Source organism: Maylandia zebra, linkage group LG6 (assembly GCF_041146795.1).
Source record: "Maylandia zebra isolate NMK-2024a linkage group LG6, Mzebra_GT3a, whole genome shotgun sequence".
Lineage (NCBI taxonomy): Eukaryota > Metazoa > Chordata > Actinopteri > Cichliformes > Cichlidae > Maylandia > Maylandia zebra.
The window spans coordinates 42,431,465-42,443,853 of NC_135172.1; the positions used below are offsets into that span (position 1 = coordinate 42,431,465).

At 39.4% G+C, this 12,389-nt stretch overlaps 1 protein-coding gene across 1 annotated transcript in view; it reads left to right on the forward strand.

Annotated features, from left to right (window-relative positions):
* sorcs1 (sortilin-related VPS10 domain containing receptor 1) overlaps positions 1 to 12,389 on the forward strand; it is a 193,823-nt gene that overhangs the window by 90,959 nt on the left and 90,475 nt on the right. The window lies entirely within an intron of this gene.

A 12,389-nucleotide genomic window follows, 5' to 3' on the forward strand; every position in this document is an offset into this window, starting at 1 on the left:
GTTCTGCTGGAGGTTTCTTCCTGTTCAAAGGGAGTTTTTCCTTCCCAATGTCGCCAAAGTGCTCATAAGAGGTCATGTGATTGTTGGATTTTTCTTTGTATGTATTATTGTAGGATCTACTGTACAATATAAAGAACCTTGAGGTTACTGTTGTTGTGATTTGGCGCTTTATAAATAAAATTGAATTCAACTGAAAAAACTGAATTGCCAAACACTGATCTGGACCTTTGAATTTTGTTCGCACAAAGACAAGTAGCAGTGGCCTTCATAGTTTTAGAGCCTCTGTTGCAAAGTAGATCTAAAATGATTTTTTTACCACAAAAAAAAATCTTAAAAGTTTTTTTTTTTTCAGGTCTATCATTTCATAAAATACAGCAAAAACATGTTAAAGTATCAAATATAAAACAAAGTATCAAATATTCATGGCACACAATAGAGTTTAATTATTTTCATCGATTAATAATGTTGATAATAGACTGTCTCAGCTTTATTATGATTTTCAAATATGGTTTGCAGTTCTATTTTTCTTGGTTAATGATTACCCAAAAATGTCTGTTTTGATAATTAAGGTTTCTGACCCCCGACCAAGCAGACAATCCTCTAAAGCGAAGGCTGGACTGCCAACAAAGCTGAACTCAAACTTAAACACATTAAGTCTGTGACAATTTCACAATTACAAGTCCTCAATTAATGAGGTCGGAGTCTATCCAAAGAGATACTTGTGAGAATTATTAATAGCGCATGTTCCACATCATCACACCAGAGAGGAATTAGAAACTAATCAGCAACATTACAACAAACAGCCAATAAACACTGATAATAATCCTTCAGAAATCCTCAACTTATCCAATTAAAGATTGAGCATAAGGCCCAAACACCATATAGTAACTTTAGCTTGTATTTAAAATGTAGACACCCTCAAGACGGCTTCAAGTGGCCACTACAGGAACTGCACTTTCTGGGACTTTCAGTTTGGTGTTTCAGCCCTGATGCTGCCGCCTGGTAAAAACAGTTTTTTGTTTTTAGTTACAATTCCAGGTTCATTGACCTTCTCCGATGGTGAGTGTCGGTGTTCCAGGAATTATGTACTCCTCTGTGTTGTTTCCAGTGTCTAGTCATCTGAGCCTTGAAATGTGGCCTCACACCATTGTGTCATCTTTCAAAGGATCATAAAGTCGGCACATTTACACACTCAGAATTCAGAAGCCCAAATAAAAGAGCAGAGATTTAATATAATGCTCTCTAAAGTAATAATTTCTTGCCACTGTAACTCAGCTGGATTACTATTCTGACGATATGCAGTGGTAACATTTTGCCTGTGAATTTCAAACAGATTTATGGATGTTTTCCTCTGCAGAGCTTAAGTTTCTGGCACAACTTTACCTACTTCAGACGTCTGCCAACATACAGAGTATGTGGAGTTCAAAGCTTCAGTGACACTTGTAGTATATAGAACAGCTTTATTGTTTAGCTAATACATTTCTGCTTGTGGATTTCACCAGGGTCATCAAACGCACCAGGGTGCTTTTTGTACAGTCCATATCAGGCAGAAAGCCATATTATTTCTCAGATAATTCCATTAAAATGCTCCAAAAGGCATTGAAATCACAAACATGGTTGAGATGTCCAGTCCAGTGACCCAGGTTAGCAGAGGTGAAGTCTACCTAGCAGCTGCAGCTGCCTGTCAGGACACCTGTCAGTCCCACAGCTTAAAGATGAGGGCAGAAGCCATCCAGGGAGTCCAACATGTTTTGTTTGTGTGCTATAAAACTGCAAAGTTGGACATTTGAAGATGAGAAGTAGGGATGACTCACTTTTGCAGCCAGTCTCAGGTGGGCAGATAAATGAGCGTCCTTAGTTCAGGCTCAGAAAACATCTTTAGGTTTCAAAAACGAGCATCAGCAACTCAGCGAATCACTCTCTGTCATTGCTATTTACTGTGTTTAAATCACACCAAGGGTCCGTTGCAAGTTTTGAGTGAAAACTACATTCTGTGTAAATTAAAGAAAATAAAGCCCTGCTTTTGTTCATCTGTACAACTGAAATTAGAAACATCCTTTTCAGAGTGATTCTGGAGAAAGTGCAGTTATTATTTCTGGGCTGGACTATTGAAGTTCATTATTTGCAGGTTTCTCTAAAAACTCCCCGAAAAGCCTTCAGTTAATTTAAAAAGCTGCTGCTACAGTTCTCACAGAGACTAGAAATTACATTTCTCCCATATTGGCTTCTCCTCCTTGTTAAATCCAGAATTTAATTTAAAATCTTTCTCCCCACAAACAGTGTCTCAAATAATCAGGCCCATCATATCTTAAATGATCTCATAGATCATATTCTCCCAACAGAGCTCTTCACTCTCAGACTGTTGGCTTACTGGTGGTTCAGAGGATCTCTAAACATAAAGTGGGAGGCAAAGCCTCCAGCTATCAGATCCAGATTCCAGTCTGGATTTGGGAGACAGACCTTCTCTCTCTTTTTAAGATTGCATTCACAACTTTCCTTTTTGATAAAGCATATAGTCAGGGCTGGATTGGGTGACCCCAGATCATCGGATAGTTATTCTGCTATTGGCTTAAGCTGCTGGAGGCTTCCCATGATGCACTGAGCTCTTCTTCTCCACTCCCCTTTTTCACTCTCCACGTGTTGACTGCTGCAAACCATCATTAGTAATTACTGAACTGGCTAACTCCCCCTCGCCTCACCCCCAACCAGTCACAGCAGATGGCTCTCCCTCACTAAGGTTTCTTCCTGTTAAACGGGAGTTTTGTCCTCAGACTGTTCTTGCTCATAGGGGATGATCTGATTATTGGATTTTCACTCTAATATTGTAAAGCCTTTACCTTGTAACATAAATAGCCTTAAGATGACTTTAGATGAACCGGCGCTATATAAATAAAACCTTGTGATTGTGACATGCCAGCAGCTTTGAAGAACAGGAGATGTGGACACCCTGGGAACGAGAACAGGCTGCTCTGTCCTTATACAGTGGGTTCCAGCAGCATGAATATATTCTCAAGGTGGAATCAGTTTAATGTGATCCTTTCTTAAGGGGGTGTGCATGTTGGTATAAACAAAAGGTTTAACTGAAAAGTAATTTTTCTGTCCAGAGCGTCAGACTGTTCTTTTCTTGCCCTAAAAAACACCAATCCTGCCCGGTGCAGCTTTAAGTGTGGAAGTTTGCCACCAGCCCTGATGGGCAGTAACATGATGGAAAGGGACTGCAGATATAGAGCGAGGGAGGAAAGGCTATGATTCAGTCTGCTACTCAAAAGATATACTGTGCGAGCGCGCTGAAGGTTTCATAAATTCATCTTGGATCGTTCAGCTCAGCTGCCATTTGTCCAGTGTTTCAAAGAGTGCCGCAGAGTTTAAGCGCGCTAATGCAGCGAGTGACCTCACGTTAACTATCCCGGGACGCGTGCAGTTCTCCATCCTCTGAACCGCTATTAATCAAAATCCCCACGGAGGATGTAAATGTCTAGTGGCTGCGTATCAACTTATACTATACTCTGAAAATTCTAATTGAAACTCCATCTAATAAGTCTGTTAATATGCAGCTGTAGACATAATTTTAATCTGTTTTAGAGAGAAAGTTAAAAAAAGAACCGTTGACTAAAGGAGGTTTGAGGCTTTTAATCGAGCGTCTGTGTGTAAGAGTGTGTTTCAAGATTTAATGGGGAGGAGTTCAGTCATCCTCCCAGCATATCCCGAATCCATTTTCCTCACTGAGCCATATCGCCGTAATAGGACTGATATCATTCTGGTGTCCTCGCACGGCGTTTCATTAATTCCCCCTTTGTTTAACCCAGCGTGTGGACGGTGTGGAGCTGCTCACCTGCAGCCCCTGAGGAGCTAACGTCCTCACAGCACAGAGTGGTCAGAGCTGCTCTTTACATACACGCAAAACCAGCCAACAGCATCTGAGAAGTCCCCACCGAGACAGTTTCGCTCAGAATTATCGTCCTTCAGAAACTATCATTTTTCATTTAACGCAGCTTCCATCTTCCTGGGATCTGCTGGGGCTGCGCCATTTTATTGCTTCATGTTCAGATTCACCGGGCCCTAAATCAAGTGATTCTGTGACAGGAGCCGATCAATAGACCGATGATGTCATTGTCCAGCGGTCTTAGGTGTTGATGGTTTCTGATAAATGACGGAAATGACTCCCTCCAGAAGAGCTCATCGGATGGGAAAGCATTTGCTCACCATGGAAACTAGCCCCAAGAAAATCTCAAAGGGTTACCGAGTGAGACAAAATTGCCAATTTCCCATGAATATTTCTATATTTTCACGGCTGGTTGTAAACTTCAAGTGTCGCTCTCTCAGAAATCGCCAAACCCTTTAAACAAGGACTTCAGTGTGGATTTAACGGCGCCACAGAAAACACGCCGGTCAGAAAAACTCCCACATCAGTCGATGTAAGTGATTGCTTTATTTGAAGTCACTCAAGACATTCTCCGGTGTCTTTGCTGCCTTTGAAAGATTTGTATGCTTTTGGGCTTTTTCTCTATCTTCATGTGGAATTAGAATAGCTCCTTGATTGAGCCCCAGGCCTCTCAAAATAAATTAGAGCTGACAGCTCAGATAAGTCGCTCAAACTTTCAGAGATAGTCTGAAATGCAAAAATACGACAGAAGACAAATTTCGCATTAGCACTTTGACCAACATTTGAATATTTTAGCCGTCATTTGAAGATTTAACGGGTTTATAACTCTCTTCTATGTAAATGAGGTTTAAGAAATGATGAAGTGTCTCTGCTTGCCAGTCATGTCAGACAAGATATCTGTTTTTTACTGAATGCAGTTCAGAGGGTGGCGTGAAATACGCTGGAATAAAGGGAACTGAAGTCAGGATAGGCTGGCTCTTACTAGCTTCTTTGAGTGAACGCATCGATCGCTCAGCGAGAAAATAAATCAGCAAGTTCCTCAGTTTTCCTTTCATATTTGAGGACAATCTGGCTTCAGTTGACTTAAGAATTTAAACATGTATAATTGACCTGGGGAAAATACAGCTCCATTTTATTTTATTTTATTCATAATTTCTGCAGAACTCAGATTTCTGTGTTTGGCTCAGCCATGCCACACAGACACGTGTGAGCCACTTCTGACCCTTCAGTTCACTCGTGGGCTTGAATCCTCTGTCAAACTGTGACATTTAGCCCACAGTCATGTGAGAAAATGTAAAGTGGAAGTTTTGAGTCTTTCATCTTTGTCATTATGGCTTCAAAATGATAAAAAAGATGAACTGATGGTTGTAGCATCCAGAGCATGCACAGGTAAGTGCACACAGCTGTAAGCAGCAGTGTAAGCTTTGAGCTTAGCATATTTTATGAGCCACAGATTAACAATATTCCTTTGATATACTGATAAGCATACCTGCATTACTTTGTAACTGATAAAATCTTATAACCTGATGATTCTCAATCAAGTTTGGGAGCCTTCCTGTTCCTGTTCTTGCCCCATTAGCCTGCACGTAGTGAAACAGTGTGAGAGTTCTCAGCATTATCTCATCCTCATTTCTGCTACTTTCAGATCTTATAATAAGAAAACTTTGGCTTCTAAATTATGCCTAATAAGTCACACAGTATTTATACATAAGGTTGTGCAGCAGGTTTGCGTTTGCTTCATACCACTGAATTCTGTTCCAAGACTGTATTTTTAGTTCTTACCATAGTTACAAGTATTAGTGGGAATTTGAACATCTTGATATTTTTTTACAAGCTGGAAGTTGCAGTTTCTCGTCATCTCTCGAGAGAATTCTGAGCAATAGTCATGTGAACATCAGTGAGATGTTTTCTGACTTTTCTGTGCTGGGATAGTAAAGGCATGAGGCAAAACGTGACGTGGTAGTGGCAATGTAATAATGATGTGTAATCCTCACACCGTTGCGTGTTTGTGTGTTTACAGCTTAATTAGATGTTACTGCTTCCGTGGTAACTGAAGTGCAAATGAGGTTGAAAACATAGTTTGTCAGCCGTTGTGCTACCCAGTTACTATATGCAGAATAAGGAGTGACTGTTTCCAGTGTCTGTCACACACAGCTGCTGTTAATCTTTAAGATAACTTCACCTTTAGCTCATTAAATATGGAGAGAAATTTGCTCAAAAGTGTTATGAATGCATATAATATGATCCACAAGCATATAAACAAAGATTCACAAATATGTGCAGTGATTTGTGTGTAACTCACAGTCTATACAAAAATACAAAGCAATGTGATCAAATGCGTTCATAAATAGTGATTATTTACACGTAATTATTTAAGTCCAGCTTTACGAATCAGATATTTTCTCCTTCAAAAACTCTTCTGTGCATAAAAATGTCTAAAACTACACGTAACATCCCTCTCTGGAGTGTTCAGGATCAGCTAACATCAATGTTAGCCTGCTCTTAACAGGGACCAGTAAGATTAACATCACAGTGTTGTTATCTACAGTGTAGCTTATTTCTATATTCAGAATATACAGAGGTTGGTTAGCGTATACTCCCTCCAGAAGGACTCACAAGTAGAGCAGGGCGCCAAAAATATTTATCACGATGTACATTTGAAAATTTGCGATAATGATATAACTGACGATATAATTGACACTAGACAAAATACTTCACAACTCCACAACTTTATTAGTGCAAAAAACCCATCAGTGTATTTTCACTTAAACAAGCAGCTGTTTTATGTGCATTAAAGTTATATAAAAATGTAACAGTGCAAATGCAAATTTCTTGCTGACAGTTTAACCAAAAGGCATTTCCAGTGGAAACTGGCCGACACATCCTCAGCATAACCATGTATAATATCCACAAAACTTAAAAAGAGGTTATACACACACACAACACGGTAATATTATGTTGAAGCACAGTATGTATCACCTACGATAGGCGTAATGCTCCGACAATCCATCAAGCGGTGCGGCTTCGTAGCTCAGCAAAGTCGCACTAAAACATTTGACAGATTTTCGAGCGCCGTGCACATAAAGTCGTTTCGAGGTCAGTAAACACAACCAGAGTTCATACATAAGGCACACGGGATTATAAAAGGCTCTGTCGACTTTCAGAAAAATCAAAGGATGATTTTAAGTGCGCCGTATTTTCCAAACAACATGGTAATAACGACGGCCCGCTAGCATGCGCTACCAAAAATAGTGCTTTGTTGTGTATCTGATGGACGAAAGCTAAACCAGTTCCACACCACTGAAGTTGCAGCATTTTTACAAACCAGTTCTGGTTCATGTTTCATTCAACGATCCGCTTTCGCCCTCCTCATTCTCCGTCGCCGCCGTGCCTTTTTCCGCCATGTGCGTATGAAAACAAAGGCACGCGCGTTTTACCCATATTCTATCGCGATATTTCATTTTCTCATCATTGGCCAACATTATACCGGTATTACTGTGAACGGTATGATATGGCCCAGCCCCACTCACAAGCACACGGTCCAAGGATGACCCACAGAGATGTACAACCATGGTGTTCCCTCATCTGCAGCCGTGCACTGACTCCCTCTTCCTAGCAGGTTATTGTGTAGTGTTTATAATTGGTAAAATTGTGTTTTCTACACTCAAAAAAAGGAAATTGGGTGGTTGTTACATTTACAAAAATCACACGACATCTTAAACCACAGGAAATTCACTGGAGTTCTAAGAGGCAACCCACCACACACACCACGTGTATGCTATCGCTATTTATTGTGGTTTAACCCCTCAAGGACAAAAATGTAAAGAAAATTCTGTATTGAGCCTTGTAATCATAGCTTTCCTACTTTTGTGAAGCCTGTATTGAAAGCTCGGTGGCACATCGGTCAGCACTGTTGGCTCACAGCAAGAAGGGCCTGGGTTCAAATCTGCAAGCTGTCTAGTTTGCACTGGGTACTCTGGTTTCCTCCCACGGTTAAAAGTTGTGCAGTTATTATTAAAAATGGTTGTTTGCCTCTCTGTGACAGACTGGCGACCTGTCCAGCGTGTACCATGCCTCTTACCTTTTCACACCTGGGATAGGCCCCACCCCCTGCAACCCTGATAAAGATAAAAGAATGGATAGAGGGAATGTTGTTGTAAATCCATTAAACATTTATGTTAAACAGACTCTAGACATTGTTGAACACGTGACCAAGTAGCATTGGGGTAAAAGTTATAGAACAGTGTTGGGATAAAGTGAGAAAATTGTGAAGGATTAAAATATTCCAAGAGCTCGACTTACTTCATCTAAACATGTTTCAATCACATCTTATCAGTAACAAATGCACAGGTTTACTGCATATGAATGAGTTCTGTTGATTTAAGTTGTTTAAGTTTCTGCCAAAGCAAAACACAAGTGCGTAACCAACGTCCTTGACTGAACTGAGTAAATCCAACGTGTTCTTTTTTCCAGTGGAGTGATGAGCTGTTCTGTTTATTTAGAAAAAACAATGTCTGTTTTATTAAACTGAGGAACTGTGTAAATATGTGTGCTGAGCTTTGACAGTGATAACACACACCGACACAAGGTATATGTCAGCTTTTTATAAACATTGTCTGTATATTTTGTAAGTTTTGTCTTTGTTGTTTTCCTTTTAATGATACGGGCTAATTTTGTCTGAAATTAAACAATAATAATAAACAACAAAAAGATAAGAAAAAGAAAAACAGTGCAAGAAGAGAGGAAGCCCAGATGTCCCAGTTTTACACTGGGATTTCAAAGCAGCTTACATTTGTTGATCTGTACGAAGCTCACAGCGGGAAAATTTGTGTCAAAATCCTGCGTGGACATGCGACGTCGTCTCTGCGTATCAGGCGATTGGTGCACACACACCTGGCGTGTAGTTTTAGACTTTTGTATGCACAGAAGAGCTTTTGAGGGAGAAAAATATCCGATTCGTGAAGCTGGACTTAAATAATTAAACGTAAATAATCACTATTTATGATTTTTAATTGATAAAGTCATTTGTAAAATACGTGTGATCAAAGTGCTTCGTTTGTGGGTTGGAGCATGAGCCTGTGAATCCTCAAAAGTTACACACAAATCACTGCACATATATGTGAATCTTAGTTTATGCTTGTGGATTGTATCATATACATTCGTGTTACCTTATCGTAGCAACAGTACAGCAACACAACAAAGACTCAAATCAAATTTAAAAAGTTTAAGCGTGATCTTGTATCAAAATGTAAAATAGTCAGAAAAATGTGTTCTATTTTTGTGGACGTCTACACAAATGCACCTTTTTTGACATCACAACTTTGAAACTGCTCACTGGAATTATGTTTTGTACGTGCAGCATTTATGCTCTTGACTTATTATTGGTTTCCCTGGAAACCAAGAACAATGAAAGTTTATTGTAACACAAACCATGATCATTTTGTAACCCCAAGCAAGTAATATATTTCTTAAACCTAGTTGATTAGTTTTTATTTGGTAATTTGAATGTTTATAACCAAATACTTCTAGTATTGCATCGCTCCAAACATCTAATTCTAAATGTATAAATGTAATCGAGTAGATGTTTTTTGTGTTAATCTAACTATAGTTTAACAAAAAACAAATTAAAACATAACTGAAGTGCAGAGAATATAAAGAAATGAAAAACACAAAAGAGAGTTTTAGAAAAAAGGTATAAAAATGCGTTCTGTGTTGGGCCTCGCTGATTCACACCCTCCTGTTTCCAAACGTGAACATCTCTGCCATCATCTTTTTCCTGATTAAAACAGGAATCAGGTTCACAAGTCTATAGATTAAATGTACTGAGTATGAACTACTCCACAAACTGATGAAAGAATACAGGGAAATTGGAAAAATGTTTCATATCTCTACCAACCAACCTGCAACCAAGAAAATGCAACATCAGTGCAAATTTATACCAAAGAAACTGGAAAAAGGTTGGGTTTGAAAAGGAAACCTCTAAACCTCCAGATGCTAGGTTTTGAAAGAACTTCAGGATACATCAACAGAAATTAGAACGGGAGGATACAAATCAATGAAAAACTGGTGTTAGGGTTTGTGCCCCGGATTCTGAATTAATAACCAATTAAACGCTCAAAACTGTAGTGTGACTGTCTTACACACATCCAAAATTTGCAATTTATTTCAAATTATTACCCAGGTAAAATAAGCATTGAACGTGTCGCCAGTTTTCAAAGTAAATATATTTCTAAAGGTGCTCTTGACATTAAATTCCCATCAGATATCAGCAACGACCCAGCCAATCCACACGTGCAAAGAGATGTCCATAAATTAAGCTACATGTAATAATGCGAAACAAAAACCCTTCTATGGACTCTGAGTTTTGGTCCTTTCTAGATTTTCGGATGGATTCAGGTCATGTGATTGGCCGGACCGAGTGTCAGGATTGCTTTCTAATTACTGATAGATTTCACTCATGTCATGACTTTCCGGGCTTTTTTGCACTTCCCTTTCCTCTGAATAAAGCACTCCTGGGCCAGCAGGTTTGTCTGTACTTCATTAGAGATGCACTGCACTGAAGTGTTGTATACTTATACAGTATACTACATGGTGCAGAGTGACAGAAAGAGCCAAGTCGCAGTGAGTTCTAAAGCCATCTTCCTGGTATGACTCTCAGAGCGCAGTGGTAAAAAAAACATCTAAGGGCGAAGTGCAGTCGATGGCTGTTGGATATAAATATTATCGTCAAGTACGCGGATAATTGCAGACTGAAGCTCATGCATGAGAGAAAACAACTTCTATGCGTCTGCATCGTGGCGTGTATGTTTTTCTTCTGAGTTTTCATTTGCTACTGTAGCAGTAATCTTGGGAGGCCAAGGTGTGAAACAGGGTGTGAGTCCCAATGAGCTCACCCGAAACTCTGGCTGATTGGGACCCACACCCGGTTTCACACCTTGGGTCAGGCGATTAGAGGATCATCAGGGGGTCCTTTTGTCCCTCTGTGGGGGGGAAACTCCCACTAGGTTTAAATCTGGGACTCTCCACCATTTGACCTTAGAACTGAAGAAGCTTCTCGGATGAGAGGTGAAACGTCTTCAAGCAACTTAAAGAAGTCCAGACGCTTTTCTTTGCAAGCTCCTATAACAGTGTGTGTTTATGATTTTTTTAGTATATAATGGAATTTTTTTGGAAGTGTGATGCCGAAAGTAAAAGGACGTAAGCAGGGCTAAAGTTTGAAGTGTAGTGCGGCCTCGTCTGTTGTACGGTATATGTAATACATCCATGGAAGTAGTTAAAAGAGAATAAAATATATTTAAACTGCATAGAAAACATTCCATAAAGGCTTTATGAAGACACTCTCTAGCCTTTAGCAAAGCATTGTTTTACATTCTCGCTTTCTGATGCACAAATTTTAAAAATGTAGCTTTTATCTTGATCCAGTCTTTTTAAAATTTCTCCAGTCTTTCAGTTTTCCTGCTCATTGTCATGTTCCCTTTGTTGCTTTTGTCTTCAGCTGGCTGCTTTATAGCTTTCAGATCCCCATGCACAGTTGTATATACATTGTTTACATTTCTACATGAATATCATAAAAAAAACTCCCTGTACTGTGTCTTTTTGCAGTATGGCAGGCAAAGATATTGTGTATTACAGTCATGATCAGTAAAGTTTAAAAGTGAAAAACTGTATATTTAAATGATATTCATAGATTCATGAAAGAACGTTTACAGTGTGTCTGTTTGTTTTTCCGATGTCGGATTTTTGTATAATGTTGCTGCAGCCATCTAAGAATATTCATAACAGGTTTCTGTGTGAAGCAGAGCTCACCTTCTGCATATTTATGTAATCGTGACATTTTTAAATACTTAAAACTTTAAAACACATTTTGTGAAAGACATCAAGAATGTCAGTGAACAGTTTCAGTATGCATTTACTCACACTGTTTCATTGCACCACTTCATTACACAGGTCTAGAGACTGGTCAGCAATACCTTGGTCAACCGACCATCAGTAGGGAAAAGTGTGTATTCTCTGACTAGCTGGCGAGTGGATGCGCTTAGATGGATGTGTGAAATCAATAACATGGACAGTGCTGCACCATAAACCTCCTTGTAATTACTTTGGTTGCTTGCAGACTGCTGATGTAAACTGTAGTTTGCATGGAAGATGGCGACTTGTCAGCAAACACTTGCTAACTCGTGTGAAACTTGTGTGATGGAAACCGGAAATGTTGAATGTTGCAGAGTGAAAGTTTGGCCTTACAGCTGAAACCAACATGTTTCAAAAGACACAACTTTTGCTTTGAAGGTGAACACTTCCGCTCCCTTAAGGCCAAAACAGAGAGAATGAGGAGGAGCTTCTTCCCCCAGGCTATTCGGGCCCTGAACCAGGTGTAGGACTGGAGTCTCCCACACGTCACCACACGCATCACCACACATTTCCTATAATCCTATAATTTATAATCTTTATAATCTCTTCTGCTATTTGCACATTCTTTACTGTAAATTCCTAAGTTAATTTGTAAATT